The sequence below is a fragment of the Musca domestica genome, unplaced genomic scaffold (assembly GCF_030504385.1).
Source record: "Musca domestica strain aabys unplaced genomic scaffold, Musca_domestica.polishedcontigs.V.1.1 35, whole genome shotgun sequence".
In the NCBI taxonomy this organism is placed as follows: Eukaryota; Metazoa; Arthropoda; class Insecta; order Diptera; family Muscidae; genus Musca; species Musca domestica.
In genome coordinates this window covers 7557943-7582101 of record NW_026712315.1, presented here as the reverse complement: position 1 = coordinate 7582101, position 24159 = coordinate 7557943, and the positions used below count along the sequence as shown (strand labels likewise).

At 36.7% G+C, this 24159-nt stretch overlaps 1 protein-coding gene across 1 annotated transcript in view; it reads right to left on the bottom strand.

Annotated features, from left to right (window-relative positions):
- Window positions 1-24159, bottom strand: part of LOC101898689 (uncharacterized) — a 198280-nt gene that overhangs the window by 51118 nt on the left and 123003 nt on the right. The window lies entirely within an intron of this gene.

Here is a 24159-nt window from a genome sequence, read left to right as displayed (position 1 = left end):
AGTTTGCGATTTTCTTTGTGTGTATTTTAATATTCCATCAACCATAGATCTAATATAAATATAGGATATTCCTCAAAAACCGATAATTTGCGTATTCACATTATATATAAGGAAGGTGAAAGTATTGCGGTGTACCAAGCATCGAATTATTATTTCGAATTTTATGAGATTTTTAAATACTTAAAATTGTATACCCTACACCACAAGGTGACCAGGGTACTATGTCTTTGTGCATTTGTTTGTAATAGGCAAAAAGAAACGAGATAGACCTCTAGTTCCTTTTGATGATCTGCATAGAATCACATTCTGATTCGATTTATGCATGTCCGTCCGTCCGTCTGTCCATGTATTTTTGTAAACAAAGTACATTTCGCATTTATCGCCCTATCCAGATGAAATTTTGCACAAATAATTTGTTTGGCCCAAGGGCGAACTCTATTGAAATTGGAGATCATCGGTCAAAATAAAGATATAGCTCCCATATATATCTTCGTCCGATTTGCCTTTTATTGTGCACTAAACGTGTAATATCAGTCCGAATAGTATAATAAATAAGTATGCCAAATTTAATAGAAATCGGTTCAGATACTGCTATAGCTCCCATATATAACTTCGTCCGATTTACCTTTTATTGTGCATCATACGTCTAATATTTGTCCAAATGGGATGAAATTTGGCACTTACGATCGAACTGAGTCTAGAAGTTAGTATGTCAAATTTGGCGAAGATCGATTCAGATATAGCTATAGATAGCTCCCATATATATTGTTCATCTGATTTGATATATTTGTTACCCACAGCCGTAATATGCACTCCGTAACAACGATATTCAGAGAAATATATCAAATACAGCTAAGAAATATCTTTGCCAAATTTTATCGTGATCGGTTCCGATTTGATATAGCTCCCAAATATATCATTATCCGATTTCAAATTAATTGTGCACCAAATAGGCAATACAAGTCCTAACTTAAAAGATACAAATGCTTCGGCATATCTAGTCCTTTGAACATTAAATTATAATTATAATCATAGCGTGCATGATTGAATTCCCCTATAAAAAAATTTAATTTTTATGCGGAGCTCTACTAAATTAGCAAAATGGTGTAGGGTATCATAAAGTCGGCCCGTCCGACTTTAAGACTTTCTTTATTGGTTGTTAGTCAAAATGTTGATCCTTTGTTGGGGATGTACGAGATCTTGTGCTGATATAAATATCGGGATTTGGATGAAGATAATTGGACTCTTATTTTACATTGTAAATGGGCTATGATTATTCAAATGCATCATTTGACATTCTATCGCGTTTATATAGCAAAACATTTTTTTAGTTCGTTAAAAATATAATTTCTGTAGTTGTACTTTCACTTTTTTCCCGTATGTTTTTCCATTTTTAATCCCTAAAATTCATGCCAAAAAAAAAATTCATATTCACAACTTTTTAACCCCGACTACATAAGTCCCTACTCTACCCCTGTCCTCTTCACTCCACTCTACTCTTTTCTTAGCTCAACTCAATTCATCACTTGAAAGTAAATGACTTCATTTTGTTCAAGTCAACACTTCATATACAAGATGGGCAAGATATGAATTTCCATTTCCAAAGTAAGAAAGGGAAAACGACAAAAAACCAAATAAAAATCTCCTTTGGGGCATTAGTTACTCGAAGTAGGTTTTCAGGTTGTCATGCATATATGGTAAACAACGAAGTTGACCCATTTCTCGAAACCTGCATTTTGTCGTGACGTTAATGCTTTTATAATAGCCCCCAACATCCATGTCTTGAATTTTTAGAGGGTAATAACGACATGTTGTGTGTTTGGAAATGGCAATTGTTAAGATTTTAAAATCGTAATGGCTAAAAATTCTTTTTTTTTAGTTTTCCAGATTAGAAGTGGAACAGGAAGTATGATTACTTACATGAGGAGGAATGTTAATTGGGAACAATGCCAGGCAAATGTTTTCAAAATACCAAAAAAAAAAAAAAAAAAAAAAAAACAGAAGAAGTTCCATTGGTAGTTGAAAGTCAATTTTTTTTACTATAAAACCTTACAAAGACAGCAATGGATACAATGGATACTGTTACAGTTCCTGATTGTCTTTGAAAAAATATTCTCAAAAAATGCATATTTAGGGCCGTGGTAGCCTTAGATTTTTATACCCTACACCACAAGGTGGTAAGGGTATTATGTCTTTGTGCATTTGTTTGTAACAGACAGAAGAAAACGAGATAGACCCATAGTTCCTTTTGATGATCTGCATAGAATCACATTCTGAGTCGATTTATGCATGTCCGTCCGTCCGTCCGTCCGTCTGTCCATGTATTTTTGTAAACAAAGTACAGGTCGCATTTATTGCCCGATCCAGATGAAATTTTGCACAGATCCTTTGTTTGGCCCAAGGACGAACCCTATAGAAATTGGAGATAATCGGTCAAATTTTAGATATAGCTCCCACATATATCTTCGTCCGATTTGCCTTTTATTGTGCACCAAACGTGTAATATCAGCCCGAATTGTATGGAATTTTGCATATACCCCCAAATTAGGCCTGAAAATATGTATGCCAAATTTGATCGAAATCGGTTCAGATATTTCTATAGCTTCCATATATATTATTCATCCGATTTGTAATATTTGTTACCCACAACCGTAGTATGCACTCCGTAACAACGATATTCAGGGAAATATATCAAATACAGCTCAGAAATATCTTTGCTAAATTTCATCGAAATCGGTTCCGATTTGGATATAACTCTCGTATATATCTTTATCCGATTTCAAATTAATTGTGCACCAAATGGGAAATACAAGTCCGCATTTAAAAGATACAAATACTTCGGCATATTTAGTCCTTTGAACTTTAAATTATAATTATAATCATAGCGTGTATGATTGAATTCTCCCATAAAAACTCTTAATTGTTATGTGGAGCTCTACTTAATTAGCAAAGTGGTGTAGGGTATCATAAAGTCGGCCCCGCCCGACTTTAAGACTTTCTTTACTTGTTTTAATCTACGATAGTCAGCATTCAGATTTTTCTAACAATTTTTTTTTACATATTTAAAAAAATTTCCAAAAATTTACCAATCTATTCTCAAAGCTTAAATCTTAAACGTCAATCCCAAAAATTTAATATCTACATGTAGGATAGTCTCAAAAAATATCAACATGCAGGAGAGTCTTGAAAAAAAAGACGTTGATACGTTTAATAATAATATACAGGGTGAGATAATACAAGTTAAAAAGCAGTAAGTTCGGCCGGGCCGAACTTTTAATACCCTCCACCATTTGCAACGAATTTGGAAATTTTCAAAAAATTAAATCCTTAAAAAATTCTGTTAAAATTTTAAAAATTCCGAATATAGCCGTTATTTTGGGGTCTATACGACGTGGACATACATAGGCATTGTTTGTCATAAGCCACTACCATAATCAAATTCGAAACTTGAAATAAACGGTGAATAATGTAGCTAAAATCATCAAAATACCGAATATAGGGAGGTACCGTTATATGGGGGCTATACGAAGACCTGGACCCGCACAGACAATTTTCTGCCACAGACTGTAGTTCCCATAACGAACTTCAAATACCAATTTTAAAACAATTCCGGTGAATAATGTCGCTAAAATCATCAAAATACCGAATATCGGGAGGTACCCTTATATGGGGGCTATACCAAGACGTGGACCTGCACAGACAATTTTCCGTCTTAGGGTGTAGTATCCATTTTGAACTTCAAATACCAAATTTGAAACAATTCCCGTAAATAATGTCGCTAAAATCATCAAAATACCGAATATAGGGAGGTACCGTTATATGGGGGCTATATGAAAACGTGGACCTTCATGGCCCATTTACGAACTTAACCTGCCTACTGGAAAAATAAACATGTGTGCAAAATTTTAGCCACCTATCTCAATTCGTTCGAAAGATAGCGTGATTACAACAGACAGACAGACGGACAGACAGACAGACGGACAGACAGACAGACAGACAGACAGACAGACAGACGGACAGACAGACAGACAGACAGACAGACAGACGGACAGACGGACATCGCTAAATCGACTTAGAATTTTACGCTGATCAAGAATATATATACTTTGTTGGGTCTGATATGAGTATTTCGAGGAGTTACAAACGGAATGACAAAGTTAATATACCCTCCATATTATGGTGGAGGGTATAAAAACTGGAACAAAGTCAAAAATTTTTAAATTTTTATAACTTCCACCTTAAAAGGATGGTATATTAACTTTGTCATTCCGTTTGTAACATCAGTAAAAATATTTGTCGTAGACCCCATAGAGTATATATATTCATGATCAGCATAAAATTCTAAGTCGATTTAACGATGTCCGTCTGTCTGTTGAAATCACGACACAGCCCACATTATTAATTTGGCAGAACAATTTGTATTATGCCTAGGATAGTTGGTATTGAAAATAAGATACATCGGTCCACTTTTTGGTATAGCCGCCATATAACGGTACCTCCCGATATTCGGTATTCTGATGATTTTAGCGACATTTTTCGCCGGAATCGTTTCAAATTTGGTATCTGAAGTTCGTAACGGATACTACAGCCTGTGACAGAAAATTGTCAGTGCAGGTATACGTTTTGGTATATCCCCCATACAATGCTACCCCCCCTCCCCCCTATATCCGGTATTTTGATGATTTTAGCTACATTATTCACCGAAAATTTTCAAGTAAAGCATATGAATATTATGATAAATGTTGCCCATGCAGGTCCACTTCTTCGTATAATATAACGGCTACATTCGGTATTTTTAAGATATTAACAGAACTTTTTTATATTTGTTTGAATTGGTCTCCTTTGGCACAAATTATGGCCTTCAAACGGCAAATGAAACCGTCACACGCTGCCCAAATGTTGTTCTGTGGTTTTTTGGCACTTTGGTTTTTTCAGTGCCAACCCTGTTTTCCAAAATATTGCAGACACAATAGTCCAACAGATTAGTATCCGGAAATTAAGCGAGGAACCCCATTATGTAACCATTCTTGGGCAGCGCTTGCTAAGTGCGATGATGCTGAGTACTGTTGGGATGTCCAAAGTCTGCGGACAAAATGTTTGCGTGCGAAGGCTTTAATACACCCTCCAGAATATTTTTGCGATAATATTCGGCATTTATTCTGATGCCACGGTCGATTAATAGGTACGGAAAGGGACCATCGGCTGTTATGGCGGCCCACACTATCACCATGGGCGGCGCTTGAGTTTTGGTTGCCAACCGAAGGTGCACATTTTCAGCTTACCTCTTTGGCAAGTAAACGCGATCATTTTGTTTGTTTACAAACTGCTGGACAACGAATGTTTTCTCATCGGAGAAAACCGGATCGGAGTTCGGCAGTTCGGCACTTTCGGCCAAGCGAAGTAACTCCTTAGCTTTTTTGTGTCTATTTTCTTTCTGGTGCGATGTAAGTTCTTGCACTTTTTGAAATTTTAATGGGTTTACCCCGAGCTCCTTTTTCAATATTTGCCGAATGGCATATTGCGATATGTTCAGCTGACTAGCCATTTTTCGGCCACTGCGACGCGGGTTTCGATCAAGTCGCTTCTTTACTTTTCGAACCATTTCTGCTGATGTTGTTGTTTTGTTTCGTCCACTTCCTTGACGTCGGGCTACGGTACGAGCAATAGTTCTGGACACAAAATATTTATTCACATTTAAATACTGGAGTGCTCCAACGATAGCCACTTGTGGTTTTCCAGCCAAATATGAAGAACTCACACTATCAACCTTGAATTCCATTACGAGTAACTCTTTTTTTGGGAAATTCTCACTCTTGTAAAGTATATAATGAGCTGTCACTGGAATAATTTTAAAAGCTGTCGGACGAGTGGCTTACAAATGACAGTAGTCTGATGTTGGTTGTAGTTTTTTCATCTCACCCTATGGTAGTGTAATAACTGGCTTACTGATCTAGAATCAACGCCCAGACAAAATAACTGAAGTTAGAATCTTAATAATTTGCACGAGGGTAAGTCTTGCTGCAATAGTGTGTTACAAGGTTGGGTTTTTGGAAATTCGTACTAAAAGGGTACGAAAGTACTACAATGTACTAAGAAATTAATACTTTTGAATGAGAGTCACTGATGAAGTGCAGAATAGTTTAGCAAATAATTTTTTGAAAATCGAACATTTAGGTTAGGAAAATTTCTAATATGTTACTAGACTTCGAAAATGGTACAATCTGGTAGAATCAAGGCTGGAAAACTTTTTTTATATGAAAGTGGTTTTTTAAATGTGTACTAAATGTGCGAACTGTATTTAGCACTATATTAAGAACAGTTTTTTTTTTTTGAGGTAAACGGATGCGGCTGGATTTTTGAAATTTTAGATTGGGGTGCCTGCTGGTGGTAGTGTTCGGGTAAAGAGGTCGCTTAGGAAATGTGTACAACCATTGTACAAAATGTACTGAATGGTGCTATATTTGATATTGGGTTATTAGAAATTCTGAAATTTTATATTTAGATCTGCGTTTGAGATTTGTCGATGGTTTGGAGATGCTCCTATATTTGTACCAAAAGTACCAAATTTCGTGTTGGTTGAAGGGATAGGGCAGTAATCCTCAAAATTTGATATTAAGGTATGTGTTGGTATCGTGTAATGTGTAGTTACATAATTGTGTTAAAAGTACTAAATAGTAAAAAATGTGGTATTGGGTGAATGAAATTCCAAAATTTGATATTGATATCATCATCGAAAATCAGTGTATGGTACTTAAGTTAATATAGGTGAAAGGATAGGGCTCGGATCATGAAATTTGATATTGAAGTCTATGTTTGTATCTGGTGTCGCGATCTGGTGGTGGTTTTGCAAATGCGTACTATAATTGTTCGACAAGTAGCATTGTTCCTGTATTCACTGCAGGGACATTGGGCGACAGAGTTCTTCCTATCAAATTTTCCGGCTCAAAATTCTAAAACTTTGGCAGGGGTTAATATTTATTTTTTTTTTTTTACCCTCAACCATATGTCTACAGAGGGAATAAACCATTTGATGCAGCCAAACTCTTTGGACGAAAGCCATTTGGAGTCGATCAGCTATGTCCATCTTCTGTCTGTCTGGTTGGTGCGCACAATAAATCTGAAGGGATACATCTGATCTGATGCAAACTTTAACATTATTGTCAAACTTTTTATACACTCCACCATATTATGGAGGATATATTCATTTTCTCATTCCGTTTGTAACTCATCGAAATATTGATCTTAGACTCAACAAAGTATATATATTCTTATTCAGCGTAAAATTCTAAGACGATTTAGCCATGTCTGTCTGTCTGTCTATGTGTCTGTTGTAATCACGCTATCTATCGAACGAATTGAGATAGAATTATATAGCCTCCAATATAACGGTACCTCCCGATATTCGGTATGTTGATGATTTTAGCGACATTATTCACCGGAATTGTTTCAAGTTCGGTATTTGAAGTTCGAAAAAGATACTACAGCCTAAGGCAAAAAATTGTCTGTGCAGGTCCACGTCTTCGTATAGCCCCCATATAACGGTACCTCCCAATATTCGGTATTTTGATCATTTTAGCGACATTATTCACCGGAATTGTTTCAAATTTGGTGTTTGAAGTTCGAAATAGATACTACAGCCTAAGGCAGAAAATTGTCTTTGCAGGTCCACGTCTTCGTATAGCCCCCATATAACGGTACCTCCCAATATTCGGTATTTTGATGCTTTTAGCGTCACTATTCACCGTAGCAGTTTCAAATTACGCATTTAGAGTTCGCAATGTGAACTACAGTCTGTGACAGATAATTGTCTATGCAGGTCCGGGTCTTCGTGTAGGCCCCATATATCAGTACCACCCTGTATTCGGTATTTTGACGATTTTAGGTACAATGCTCACCGAAATTGTTTGAGATGTCGTATTTGAAGTTGGTAGCGAAAGCTACAGCCTGTGACAGAAAATTGTCTATGCAGGTCCAGGTCTTCGTATAGTTCCGATATAACGATACCTCTCTATGTACGGTATTTTGATGATTTTAGCTACATTATTCACCGTTTATTTCAAGTTTCGAATTTGAATATGGTAATGGCTTGTGACAAACAATGCCTATGTAGGTGCACATCGTACAGACGCTAATATAACAGCTATATTCGGCATTTTTAAGATGTTAACAGAATTTTTGGCGAATGTTATCTTTTTCGAAAATTTCCAAATTCCTTCTAAATGGCGGAGGGTATTCAAAGTTCAGCCCGGCCGAACTTACTGCATTTTTACTTGTTCTAAATTCGAAAATTGCAATTTCAAGGAACACGCCAAGAAAAACTAAATAAAGCTTTTGGAGGGCATTTTTTAGAATGAAATGAAAATAAGAGGATCAATAAGCATGATGTGTTACTTTTTTAAAGGGAATTCTTTAAAATTTCGGAGTTCGTAATGGTTGCCGTATCCAATAACTGAAAATTGCCTGTACAGATCGAAGTCTTCGTGAAATTGTTGCCAAATTGTTTCAGGTTATCCGCTTTACCTTTCCAATTAGTGACATATAAAAATTTCATTATAAAACCCACATTTTGTGGCTATCTATATCCAAAACTTGGAAACTGACTTGGAAATTGAGCGCATTCTAAAATTCCTCCCCTCTCTCCCTTCTAGAGTATTTCTTCACAAAATATTTTCAAGCCATCATCATAATAACAAAAACTTTGTAACACTTATGTGTGAACGTCTTACTCATTTACGGGCTGTTGTGTTTTCTCCTCCTGTCACGTTGTCGTTTTTTAATTTCCTACATTGAAAACAACACTTTAAGGCGACACCAGCAGCACGGAAAGTGGGAACACTCCTTATGGCGTGTCATTAAAAATCCAGAGGAAGCAAAAAAAAAAAAAAGCGAAGTTATATGTGTGAGCATAGGACCCAAAATGAAACCCTTCTTCTTATCTAAAGCATTTAACAAAAATAGTCCATAGAAGGAAGTACCTTTAACCGGTGACAGCCTACTTTCAGCATGGCAAGCGGCTGCGATTGCACTTATAAAATAATATGAAGTAATAAACTGTGCCACTTCCTACCAAATGGCTGATGGCATGCATGACACACTGAGTGAAATGTGTGACTCCAGAACCTCCAAGGAACATCATACACACTTACATTATTACCCACTTTAGTTATTTATTCCCGAATGGGAAAGCGAGACTGGGGAATATGTTGCCATACTTTGTTGTCATGTTTGTCATGCTCAGTTTCTCTTTTTTTTCTTTCAGTTAAATGACAGTTTTAGCATAGACCACAACGTCTTTAACAGCCTGCTTTCATGTTTTGCTACTCAGAAACTGTTGACTGACATTCTTGATATTCCCTTTTTATAGCCCTCGTCTTCGTTTTTTCATTTTCTTCCTGTAAATTGTGGGGGGAAATATAAACGTGTCACATATTATTTGTGGGTAATTATGGGGAATACACTCCGGCAGGCAGGCAGTCAGTCAATCCTTAGGCAGCGGCAGAATGCAACAAAGTGGACATTTTTCATTAAAATATGACACCACCAGCATAAGAGGGAGAGAGAGCGAGAGAGAGAGAGTGATGCCAAGAATTTGAATACTGAGGGCGGAAAGCAACACATACACTTGGGAGGCAAAGTCTTTATCATATGTCTCTCATGGTACTTCCGTCTAATATTTTGCTACTTCCGACATGGTATACTTAAAGAAATTGAGATGTGACTTATGCAAAGGAATACAGAGGAAGAAAAGTCAAAGAGAAACTGTGTTAACTTCGAGTAAGAACTGTAGCACAAGTAAACCTTTTTAAAATCTATGGCAACAGGGTAATTGGGGATGTATCAAAAAAATGGGGATGTAAAAAAAATAGGAAAGATTAAGAGACGGTCGGGCTGATTATATGATACCCTACACCACTATACCAACTATGAACCAAATAAAAATGGGATTATGCTAAAAATATTTATTAAGACATTAGATATACCGGACCCAGTTTCACCAAATAATAAAATTAGGTCGAATAGGAAACAAGCAAAAAAGCTGTGCCGGACTTTGAATACCCCCACCATTTAGAACAAATTAGGACATTTAAAAAAAATAAATAAATAATGAAAAATCCAAAATAAAATCTTTTAAAATACCTTATATCGGAAGGTGCCGATATATGGATGGATATACGATATTGTGGACCTATACAGACAAATCTATGTCTAGGGGTAAAGTACTCACGAAAAACTCCTTGTGTTGAACTTTAAACAATTCCGTTGAAAAATGTGGCTAAAATCATCAAAATACTGAATATCGGGAGGTAACGTTATATGGGGGCTATACGATATCGTGGACCTATATACATTCCAAGGGATAAAGTACTCACAATTAACTCCTTGTGTGGAATTTCAGACAATTCAATAGAAAAATGTGACTGAAATCATCAAAATACCGAATATGAGGGTGTACCTTTATATGGGGAATATACGATATCGTAGACCTATATAGACAATTCCTTTTCAGTGGGTAAAGTACTCAAAAACAAACTCCTTGTGTAGAATTTTAGGCAATTCCGTTGAAAAATGTGACTAAAATCATCAAAATACCGAATATAGGGAAGTACCGTTGTATGCGGGCTATACGATTTCGTTGGCCGATATAGCCCATCTTCGAACATGACCTGCATGTAGATAAAATAGAGATATGTGCAAAATTTTAGCTTTTTATATTAATTTGTTTTGACTCTAGCGTGATTACAACAGATGGGCGGACGGACAGGGCTAAATCGACATAGAATTTTACGCTGATCAAGAATATATGTATACTTTGTTAAGTCTAAAATTATTATTTCGATGAGTTACACACGGAATGATGAACTTAATATACCCTCCATACTATGTATGGTGGAGGGTATAAAAATCTATTCAATTTAGGCTGATATTACATGTATATTTGGAGAGCAATAACCGTAAAATCAGAAGAAGATGTATATCGGAGGTATTTACAAATCTGAATCGATCTCGATGAAATTTGACAGAGGTATTGTGGAGCAGTATCTGATATCATTATCATTTAGGCCGAAATCCGTCAGAAGTAAAAAAATCAGTTTATTTTGGCTGATATTACCAATAAAGTGCTCAAAAAACCTGAAATCGGATAAGGATATATATCTGAACCGATCTTGACAAAATCCTAGGCACTTATTTCTGAGCTGTATAGGATATTTGGTACCAAAGATCATTATTATGAAGTGCATTTTACGCATGTGAGAGACTCAATACCTCATATCATATGAGACATATATATGGGAGCTTTATCTGAACCGATTTTCACCGAATTTGAAGTACTTGTTTCTAGGATGAGATTAGTCGGAATTTCCATTTCGGATGTGGCAAAATGCAGGTAATTTAAACTGATATTAGTCATTTGGTGCACAATTAACCGGAAAACTGTTGAAGATATATATTTGGGAGCTATATCTAAATTTGAACCGATTCTCACCAATTTCAATAGGGTTCGATATTGGGCCAAATAACTATTGTTTCAAACATTTAATCATTTTGTTCACAAAAATACATGGACGGAAGGCCATTCATAAATCGATTCAGAAAGTAATTTAATGAAGATTCTTAAGAGTAACTATGGGTCTACCTTGCTTGCTTCTTCATCTTACAAACAAATGCACGAAGACATAATAGCCTTACCACAATGTCGGGTAGGGTGTAAAAAAGTAGTGAAATAAGTGACTGACTGACAGATCTAGAATCAACACTTAAACGAAACGGTTTGAAATTTTGGCGTGAGGGTCACTCTTGATTGCAAGGGGTCAGATAAGGTTGGGTTTTTTAGAACGTTACGAAAGTTATTAAAAGCTACTAAATGTGGTACCCTTTGTATTTGAGGAAGCACTAGAGCTAGAACTCTTAAATGAGGACCACTGATGATATATCAAAGGGTATTTGGAAATTCGCACTATAAATGTACGAAAAGTACATTTGGCACCATTTCGTATCATGTTTACGTTTAGAGATAAAAATTGGATTGTCAAACAAGTTTGAAGAGTTGTGTCGATGTATGGAGTTACTTTTAAAACTCATGTATACGAAAAGTACTAAATAGTACAAAACTTAGTACAAATTGAATTTGGAGAATAGGTTGGATATAGAATCCTGAAATTTGAAATTAACGTTGCTGGTGGAATTTAGTATTGGAATATGGAGGAAGTTTTTGAAATTTGTATTTATGGTACAACTTTAAATGGTACTAAGTTTGATACAATTTCAATTTGGGTGAACCTATAAAGCTGGAATTCTAACATTTAGAAATAAGATTGCTCTTACATTCAAGGTCTGAGGATTATATGTAGTTTTTGAAAATTTGTACTTATGAGTACTAAATTTGTTATAATTTAAAATTTGAACCAATAAAGGAGGAAACCAGAAATGTGAAAATAAGATAAGATTGGACTGCCTGATGTAGATAGTTATGAAAATGTGTACTAAGGTGTATTAAAATGTACTAAATTTAGTATCATTTGGATTTGGGTGAACCAATAGAGCTGGTATCCTGAAAATTGGAAATAAGATTACTGTCGCAGTGTATGATTGGGGAGGAAGTTTTGTAAATTTGTACTTATGTGTACCAAATGGTACTAAATTTAGTACGAATTGGAATTGATCCGATGGAGCTGAAATTCTGAGATTTGGAGCAAGAGTTACTTATGGAACAAGAGTCACTGATTGGAAATTTGAACTATGAATTTAGGACATGTTCTAAATTGTTACTAAACTTCTAAAATGGTATTTGGTATTATGTGGATCGATAAAATGAAAAACCTGAAATTTGGTGTTTGAATTAAGGTTTGAAATTACGTTTAAGTGTGCAACCTGAAAATTTGTCAATTTGGAACAGTTCGCTTTGTGTATATGGTTCTAAAAATCTGAAATTTGGCATTAGGGTCGGTGTTCATATATGGGCTAAATATGTGGCGATGGGGTCGGAAATGTGTTCTATAATTGTCCGAAAAGTACTAGATATTAGCAAATTTCGTATTGGGTGTAGGGATACTTGATATTGAGGTTCCTATTGCTTTTCTGGAATTGTCGGAAAAGTACAAAATGGTACTAAATTTAGTATTGGATGAGGAACAGGGCTGGAAAACTCAAATTTGATATATAGGTACGAATAGTACTAAAGTCGGAAAAGTACAAAATGGTACTAAATTAAGTATTGGATGAGGAACAGGGCTGGAATACTCAAATTTGATATTGAGGTGTCCGTTGATATCTGGTATTGAAATATGGAGGTGGTTTGAAAATGCGTCGTTTTTTGTTGTCCGAATAGTACTAAATGGTACTACATTTGGTATTGGATGAAGGAATAGAGTTGAAATCCTGAAACTTAATATGGATGTCAGTCTTGACGTCTGTGGTTAAGATTTGGAGGTGGTTTTGAATATGCGTACTATAATTGTACTAAATGGTATTACATTTCTCAATATATTACAAGGTGCCAAGTATGGGCTATATGGACTACATTCTTAACTTTACAATAGATATGGATGTTTTTTATACCCCTCAGCCATATGACTACCTTTTTTGGAAGGAACTTTTATAGGCATGAATCATTGAAAATTTTAAAAGGACCATAACTCCTTAAATTTTGAGTTTACAGCGTTTTAAGCTATTATTTGTGATCATTTTTTAAACATGAATTGTTGAGAATTTTTAAATGGCCATAACTCCTTAAATATTGTGTTAACAACGTTTTTACCAAGTGATCCGACGAATTTCATATTCACGACAAATACCATATTTACAGTGGGAACATGGTTGGTAGAAATATTGAAAGATACGAACGAGAAACGGTAAGCCATCCACTCGTTTACGTTTTCCCTGATTCGCCAAATTTCTATTAAATTAACAAGTAAAAAAAAAAAAAAAAAACATTAAGTTCGGCCGGGCCAAACTTTTAATACCCTCCACCTTAGGGTAAAGGAAACATTAGAAGAAATGTGGCAAAAAACCATTAATATGCCGAATATCGGGAGGTACCGTTATATGGGGGCTATATCAAAACATGGACTTATAATTACAATGACTCGCAACACGAACTGGGATCTATTATGATCTACAACTACCAAATTTTCAGTGAAATTCGTAAAAAAATGTGTCAAAAATCATCAAAATACCGAATATTGGGAGGTACCGTTATATGGGGACTATACCAAAACGTGAACCCATACATACAATGTTTCGCCACACGAACTAGGACCCATTATGACTTACAAATACCGATTTTTAGACAAATCAGTGAAAAAATGTGGCTAAAACCATTAAAATACCGAATATCGGAAGGTACTGTTATATGGGGGCTATACCAAATCATTGACCCATACATGCAATGTTTCGCCACCGGAGCTGGAACCCTTTATGACCAACAAACTCCAATTTTTAGACAAATCCGTTAAAAAATGTGGCAAAAATAATCAAATATCGAATATCAGGAGGTACCATTATAAGGGGCTATACCAAAACGTGGACCTATACATGCAATGTTTTGCCACACGTACAGAGACCCGTTATGTCCTACAAATACCAATTTTCAGACAAATCCGTGAAAAAATGTGGCATAAATAATCAAAATACCGAATATCGGCAGGTACCGTTATATGGGGACTATAGCAGAACGTGGACCGATATATCTCATTTTCAATACCAACCATCGTAGACACAATACCAATTGCTCTGCTAAATTTTGGCGCTCTACGTCAAATAATGTGGGCTGTATCGTGATTTCAACAGACAGACAGACAAACGAACAGACCGACGGACATCGTTAAATCGACTTAGAATTTTATGCTGATTATGAATATATATGTACTATATATGGGGTCTACGACGAATATTTAAGGATGTTACAAACGGAATGACAAAGTTAATATTCCCTCCTTTCCAAGGTGGAGGGTATAAAAATAGAACCTTTCCCGAAAATATTCAACGTATATGGGTTTTAACAAGACCGATCTTTTCCCAACCTACACTTTTTGTCAATTACTGCGAATGGGTATCCTACGCAAACTCCTGCGTATTATTCCCCGAAGTAATTCATTTTCATTTTCAAAGGATTCTCGGAATGAATTATTGACATATTTCTTTTTATACATTTCCCCTAAAAATGTTCTTCCAAGTGTACCACATTGTTTTCTCCTTTATTTTGGCTTTAATGCCTCCATAAATACGACAATTTCCATTTCGTTAGGCATAAATGTTGAGGCGTTTTAAAAGTAATTATTGTAAAACGTTTACAATTTTAAGCGGAGAACGCAAAAAACGGAAGGAAATGGCCACAAGAGTAGAACAAGACACTAAATATTTGTTGCACATGTATAGACACACATACCTAGATGTGTGCCAATCTTTGGGTTCATATTTCTTCCTGAAACTACCAACGAAAAGGGCAAGTATCTGCAGGCGTAGTTTGTGTGTGTGTGTGCGTGTTTGTAAGGGTAATTTTACAGCAAGTATATATTTCATAATAAGTTCGAAAAAAAAAAACGACAACGACGACAACAACCACGGTTATAATAACACAGTTTGTTATAGCCACTTATATTGGGCGCCACCGCTGCCGCTGCAAAGAAATGAATAAAAAACGCTTTCATTGAAGCACTTAATAACATTGTGTGTGAATAGAGCTGAATTATCGCACTACAAGGGGTCGTCATCGTTGTCAAATTATGGTGTGAATGCAGTCACCATTTTACAAGAGGGTTGCACGTCATAACGAAAACTCAAAAAAAAAAAAAAAAAAAAAAAACTTTAAGAAATGGTCGTGGACAATATGCTTGACCTAGTTTTTTCGGGCTTAAGCCCCATAAAAGAATGCTGCAACTTTCAATCCTGGGGTGTGGCTATCAATGTCAAGGAATATGAGTTGGGGTTGGGAACAATTGTGGCAGCACAGCGCAAAGTATTTTCTATTTAACGATAAGCTCAAAGCCAGCCATTCAAGTGTAGCAGAAAAAAAATATTTGTGCCATGAAATTATGCTGCACACGTGCACGACATTTAAAATGGGGGCAATCGACACAGGAGTTATGCAAATTAAATTGAGGGGAGAGTGTTGAAGTTATTGAATTTACTGCCAATGGAAAATTATAGTTTATAGTTTATCAAATATTGAAAAAGGGAATGAGTGCAAGCGGTCGTCATTCAGCACTCAAAGCAATTGGGGCATTAATATGAGTCTGTATTTGTTTGAAAAGATTTCAGTTGTAAATTTCTGTACAAGATCCAGCTTGAAGTATTTATTTGATATTCGTATAAGAATAGGTTAGGCTAGATTGAAAAGAGGGGCAAAAACGATCGTTCACGTACAGGGTGAGATGAAAAATCTGCAACCAATTTCAGTCTGCTGTCATACCTAAGCCACTCGTCCGACAGCTGTTAAAATTACTTCAGTGACAGCACATAATATTGTTTACAAGCGTACAAAAGCTTTTTGGTGAGAATTTTACAGAAAAAAAAATATTCGTGACGGAATTCAAACGTGATAGTGTGATTTCTTTACATTTGGCTGGAAGACCACAAGTGGCTATTGTTAGAGCACTCCAGCATTTAAATATGAATAAATCTTAGCGTAGCCCGACGTAGCCTGACGTCAAGGAAGTGGACGGAAGAAAACAGCAACATCAGCAGAAATGGTTCGAAAAGTAAAGGAGCGACTTGATCGAAACCCGCGTCGCAGTGACCGAAAAAAATGGCTCGTGAGCAAAACATATATATCCATTCGGCAAATATTAAAATATGAGCTCGGGTTAAGCCGTTGAAAATCCAAAAAGTGCAAGAACGTACACCACAACAGAAAGTAAATCGACTCAAAAAAGCTAAAGAGTTGCTTCGTTTGGCCGAAAGTGGTGAACTGCCGATCTTGGTTTTCTCCAATGAGAAAATATTCGTTGTCCAGCCGTTTGTTTACTTTCCAAAGAGGTCATCAGAAAATGTGCGACTTGAGTTGGCCACCAGAACTCAAGCGCCGACCATGGTGATGATGTGGGCCGCCATAACAGCCGATGGTCGATCTCCGCTCGTATTAATCGACCGTGACATAATATTATCGTGAAAATATTCTGGAGGGTGTATTAAAGCCTTGGGCATGCAAACATTTTGGCCGCAGACCTTGGACATTCCAACAGGACTCAGCACCATTGCACTCAGCATGCGCCACCCAAGAATGGTTACAAAATGAGTTCCTTGCTTAATTCCCAGCGCACCATTTTCCAGGGCACCAAAATCTCCGGATACCAAACCGTTGGACTATTGTAACTGGAGTATTTTGGAAAGCAAAGTTGGCACTAAAAAATACAAAAGTGTCGATTACCTCAAGCAAGCGCTTCGCCGGGAGTGGACCAAAATACTGCAGATCATTTGATAAAAGTATTCCATCTCTAAATCCTTTTCCCGCCTCTAACATTTCATAGTTGAAGTCTTTGCTAATCGCTCAATGTTGTACCATATAGTATACTTCGGGAGCTCAAAGAACAATTATCCTAAATACCAAGCTTTCTCTGCTAAGAGTAACGTCATATCAGATTTCTCAAATCTGGAAACGTACAAGGATTAGTGACTCTTTCCGAAACCATAGTCTTCAATGTCTCACTCAAAGATAAAAATTTCCATTTTTATACCCTCCACCATAGTATGGAGGGAATAATAAGTTTGTCATTCCGTTTGTAAAACCTCGAAATATACATTTTATAACCCACAAAGTATATTTATTCTTGATCAGGATAAATTCTATGTCGAATTATCGATGTCCGTCCGTCTGTGTAACGGGTCGAAGTAGATTGATAAAACTTTACTCAAATGTATATTTTTTCTGCAGGACTTTTGGTATTGGAAATGGGCCATGTAGGTCCACTTTTTGGTATAGCCCCCATATAACGGTACCTCCCGATATTCAATATTTTGATGATTTCAACAGCAATATTCATCGGAATTGTTTCAAATTTGGTGTTTGAAGTTCGAAATGGATATTACAGTCTAGGATAGAAAATTGTCTGTGCCGGTCTACGTCTTCGTATAGCCCCCATATAACGGTACCTCCCGGTATGCGGTACTTTGTTGATTTTAGCGACTATATTACCGGAATTCTTTCAATTTCGGTTTTTGATGTTCGTAATGGATGCTTCAGCCTATGACAGGAGATTGTCTGTGCAGCTCCACGTCTTCGTATAGCCCCCATATAAATGTACCTCCCGATATTCGGTAATGGAATTTGGTACATGAAGTTCGAAATGGATGCTATAGCCTAAGACAGAAAATTGTATGTGCAGGTCCACATCTTCTTATAACCCCCATATTCGGTATTCTGTTGATTTTAGCGACATTATTAACCGGAATTGTTTCAAATTTGGTAATTGGAGTTCGTAATGGATACTACAGCCTACGACAGAAAATTGTCTGTGCAGGTCCACGCCTTCCTATAGCCCCCATATAACGGTAACTCCCGATATTCGGTATTTTGATGATTTTAGCTACATTATTCACCGATTTTTTTAAGTTTCGCATTTACAAAAGTTACCTATGCAGGTCCATGTCGTCGTATAAACTCTAATATAACAGCCACATTCGATATTTTTAAGATTTTGACAGAACTTTTAAGAGGAACTTACAGTTTTTTTTTTTACTTGTAATACCCTCAGAGGTCTTGGATTCTAGATCTATCTGGATCAGATCCGTTTCAGGACGTTTGGAGTTGATCTTTAGGTGTCCGTCCGTTTTTCTGGCTGGTGCGCACGATAACTATCGAAGGGAGTGTATGATTTGGTCCAAATTTGGTACATCGTGATATTATCAAACATAGAACGAGTTCGGGAATAATCGGACAACTAGAACTTATGAAAATATTAGGATAAGCAAAGTTGGAGCAAAATCGGGTTATCATTTCTTTCTCTGTGCAGTAAAATATTTACTTGCGAATTTTTATGAGGGAGATGCCATAAGTAGTGGACCGATATTGTCCATCTCTAATCTCGATCTAAGTTTGACAATAATGTTACGATGTACAAATCGGATACTCCATTTCAGAGTTATCGTGAGCACCAGCCAGATGCACAGACGGACGGACATCGCTAGATTGACTCCAAATTTACTGAGACAGATTTGGTCCAGGGAGACCTAGGGTCTGAAAGCGTTATTTCGATTAAACACTTTTGGGCCGTATTAAATGATATATATTCTCTGTAGTGCATATGGCTGAGGATTTAAAGAATCTATGCGCAGCATTCCACTGCTGAGAAGGGTCACATAGGGGAAACAAAAATAAGCTACCCACCTAAGCATGTCTGCAGGCATATTATAACGCCAACTACTTTTGCATCAGTCCATAGTTGGCATTTAAAATATTTGCCTTTCCACTCGACTTGCAACATGCACCACCCACATGCTCCGTAACAAGAACTTAAGTACCTATCTGCCTACATTCCCACCTTAATCGAATTTATATCGAAACGCTACATCTCATCACATTGTGTAATAGTTTGTTTAACATAACTGTCCCGCACTGTTGTGCATAACAAGTACACGCTTACACTCGAACGCACGCACACGCACACCCACACAGTGCTTTGACATACCAATGATAGAGTGAAGCGAATCCTGCGCGCGTTTGTTGTGTGGCATGTGTTGCGGTAATTAAGTTTATTTTCATTTGTTATTTAAAAATACCGCCTAGATGAAATTGAAATGCCATCGAAGGTAAATTGTACTAAACGCTCTGGAGGAGAGAATGCAAAGCAAAAATCGAATGGAGGGAAACATGAGCGCTACAATAATGTTTGGATTCTTGGAATGTGGGTTTTGGAATTGCCTACAGCTGTCGTTTTGTTTTTTTGCTGAATTTGTAAATGTCGGACATAAATGCTAATAAATGTCCAAAAATTAACATAACGGCACGTGAAATGGTTTTTAATAAAAGGTTTTGATATAAGCCACTCACATTTACAACTGCCATTAAAATTAACTATTTAATTACCTGAATTAAATATTTCGGTATTTAAGGACTTAATTCGATTCGATTAAAATTATTATTTGTAGCTTTTTCATAATACCTACGGGCTCAAGATTTATATTTCGAGGTATTGCAAACGGATTGACAAACTTAACATACCCTCTATACGTACGTTAAGTTTGTCATTTCGTTTGCAATACCTCGAAATATAAATTTTAAGCCCAGATCAGCATAAAATTACATGTCGATTTAGCAGTGTCCGTTTGTCCATCTATGGAAAACACTTTAACTTTAATTTTACTCAGATGGCTGTAAGGACTGCAGAACTTTTGGTATTGAAAATAGGTTATATAGATCCACGTTATGGTATAGCATCCATATAACTGTACAGACAGAATTAGGGCTTTTTTTGGATGGTTTAGTCACAACTTTAATCCGAAATTGCTGTAAATTGGCAGCAGGCGTTCCAATTATATAAGAAACATATTTTCATAGAACTGTCAATGTAGGTCGAAATTTTGGTATAATCACCTCCTCCAGATATTTGTCTCACACTTTTATGATTTGTGTCACACTATTCACTGCAATTTGCTTTTTTTGTCCACCAAATGCACATACGACCAAATAGAGCCAGAAAACAAGTATGCCAAATTTGATCGATATCAATTCAGACCTAGCTATAGCTCCCATATATATTGTTCATCCGATTTGTTACTTTTTTCTTCCCCAGCCGTAATATGCTCTCCGTAACAACGATATTCGGGGAAATATACCTAATACAGCACCTTTGCCAAATTTTATTGAGATCGGCTCAAATTTTAACATCGCTGATGATATATTTATCCGATTTTGTGCACCAAATGGTTAATAAAAGTCCGAATTAAAGAGACAAAAATGCTTCCGCATATTTAGAAGGTTCAGATTTGGATAACGCTGATGACATATTTATCCGATTCTGTACACCAAATGGTTAATATAAGCCCGAATTAAAGAGACACAAATGCCTCCGCAAATTTAGAAGAAATCGATATAAAGGAGGATTTTCCTGCCATATATTAGTTAGACTTTTAATTATAACTGAAATCATAGTTGGTATCATTTAATTCTCACAAATTCATCATCAAAGCGTTTATTTGTTAAATGTGGCTCCGCTATACAGGGTGAGATGAAAAAATGTAACCAACATAAGACTCCTGTCACTTCTAAGCCACTCGTCCGACAGCTGTTACATTATTCCTGTGACAGCTCATTATATTATTTACAAGCGTACAAAAGCATTTTGGTGAGAGTTTTCTTTCCTTATACATGGCTGGAAAACCTCAAATGGCTATCGTTAGAGCACTCCAGCATTAAATCTTTTGTGTCTCGTACCATTGCTCGTTACCGTGTTACTGGTAGCGTAGCCCGGAAGGAAGTGGACAGAAGATAACAGCAATATCAGCAGAAATCGTTCGAAAAGTAAAGAAGCAACTTGATCGAAACCTGCGTCGCAGTGGCCGATAAATGGCTCGTGAGCGAAACATATCGCAATATTTGGCAAATATTAAAAAATGAGCTCGGGGTAAAGCCCTTGAGATTCCAAATTCCAAAAAATGCAAGAACTTACACCGCTTGGCCGAAAGTGGTGAACTGCCGATTCTAGTTTTCTCCGATGAGAAAACATTCGATGTCCAGCAGTTTGTAAACAAACAAAATGATCGTCTTTACGTGCCAAAGAGGTCAACTGAAAATGTGCATGTTCGGTTGGCCACCAGAACTCAAGCGACGGACATGGTGATGGTGTGGGCCGCCATAACAGCCAATGGTCGCTCTCAGCTCGTATTAATCGATTGTGGCATCAGAATAAATGCCAATATAATATTATCGGCGGGTGTATTGAAGCCTTGGGCACGCAAACATTTTGCCGCAGACCTTGGACATTCCAGCACGCGCCACCCAAAAATGGTTACAAAATAAAGTTCCTCGCTTCATTTTCAGTTCACAATGGCCACCAAAATCTCTGGATACCAATCCGATGAACTATTGTGTCTGGAGTATTTTGAAAAGCAAGGTTGGCATTAAAAAAACCCAAAGTGTAGATCACCTCAAGTAAGCGCTCCGCCGGGAGTGGGCCAAAATACCGCAGAGCAACATTTGGGCAGCGTGTGAAGGTTTCATTGACCGTTTGAAGGTCACAATTCGGGCCAGAGGTGACCAATTCGAACAAATCTAAACTTATTCTAATATTTGATGCTATTTCCGATATAAAATTTATGCCATTTGACTGTGTTGCAATTTTTTTATCTATGCAAAGGAGCGTAGGGTATCATAAGTTGGTCCAACCCGGCTTCGATATTTCTTTACTGGTCTTAGTATGAATTTCCAAAATAACCCCTAATTCGTATAGTTTTAACAATTGGAACACTTTTCCAAAACTTCCTCCTTTACCAATCATACTTCGATCCCACAATACAAAGCAGTACCAAACATATTGTTTTTTAGTATACCTGTAATATGAATTTTAATCAACCTTACACCTCATCAACCACCCTAACTCTAACATTTCAGAATTTTCACTCTATTCGTTTGCCTAATACTATGGGTTCAATTATTAGTACCTTAAATACTTTAATGCGCTCTATAGTGTCCATTTCAAAAAAAAAAAAAAAAAAAAAAAAAAACAATTAAAAAAGCAGTAAGTTCGGCCGGGCCGAACTTTGAATACCCTCCACCATTTGGAACGAATTAGAAAATTTTCAAAAAAATAAAATCCAATAAAAATTCTTTTAAAATCTTTAAAATATCTAATATAGGAAGGTGCCGATATATGGGGAGATATACGATATTGTGGACCTATAAAGACAAATCTATGTCTGCGTGTAAAGTACTCACAAGGAACTCCGTGTGTGGATTTTCAGACAATACGATTGGAAAATGTGGCTAAAATCATCAAAATACCGAATATCGTGGGGTACCGTTATATGGGAGCTATACGTTATCGTTAACCTATATAGAGAATTCTCTGTAGGTGGGTAAAGTGCTCACAAAGAACCCCTTGTGTACAAAGAACCCCTTGTGACCATTCCGTTGAAAAATATGGCTAAAAACATTAAAATACCGAATATCAGGGGTACCGTTATATGAGGGCTATGCAATAAAGAAATACCAAATATCGGGGGTACCGTTACATGGGGGCTATACGATATTGTGGACCTATATAGATAATTCTCTGCCGAGGTATAAAGTACCCACAAGGAACTCCTTGTGTGGATTTTCAGACAATTCCTTTGAAAAATGTGGGTAAAATCATCAAAATACCGAATATCGGGGGGTACCGTTATATGGGGGCTATACGATATTGTGGACCTATATAGATAATTCTCTGCCGAGGTATAAAGAACCCACAAGGAACAATTCCGTTCAAAAATGTGGGTAAAATCATCAAAATACCGAATATCGGGGGGTACCGTTATATGGGGGCTATACGATATTGTGGACCTATATGGACAATTCTCTGCCGAGGTATAAAGTACCCACAAGGAACTCCTTGTGTGGATTTTCAGACAATTACGTTGAAAAATGTGGGTAAAATCATCAAAATACCGAAGATCGGGGGGTACCGTTATATGGGGGCTATACGATATTGTGGACCTATATTGATAATTCTCTGCCGAGGTATAAAGTACCCACAAGGAACTCCTTGTGTGGATTTTCAGACAATTCCGTTGAAAAATGTTGGTAAAATCAGCAAAATACCGAATATCGGGGGGTACCGTTATATGGGGGCTATACGATATTGTGGACCTATATAGATAATTCTCTGCCGAGGTATAAAGAACCCACAAGGAACAATTCCGTTCAAAAATGTGGGTAAAATCATCAAAATACCGAATATCGGGGGGTACCGTTATATGGGGGCTATACGATATTGTGGACCTATATGGACAATTCTCTGCCGAGGTATAAAGTACCCACAAGGAACTCCTTGTGTGGATTTTCAGACAATTCCGTTGAAAAATGTGGATAAAATCATCAAAATACCGAATATCGGGGGGTACCGTTATATGGGGCTATACGATATTGTGGACCTATATTGATAATTCTCTGCCGAGGTATAAAGTACCCACAAGGAACTCCTTGTGTGGATTTTCAGACAATTCCGTTGAAAAATGTGGGTAAAATCA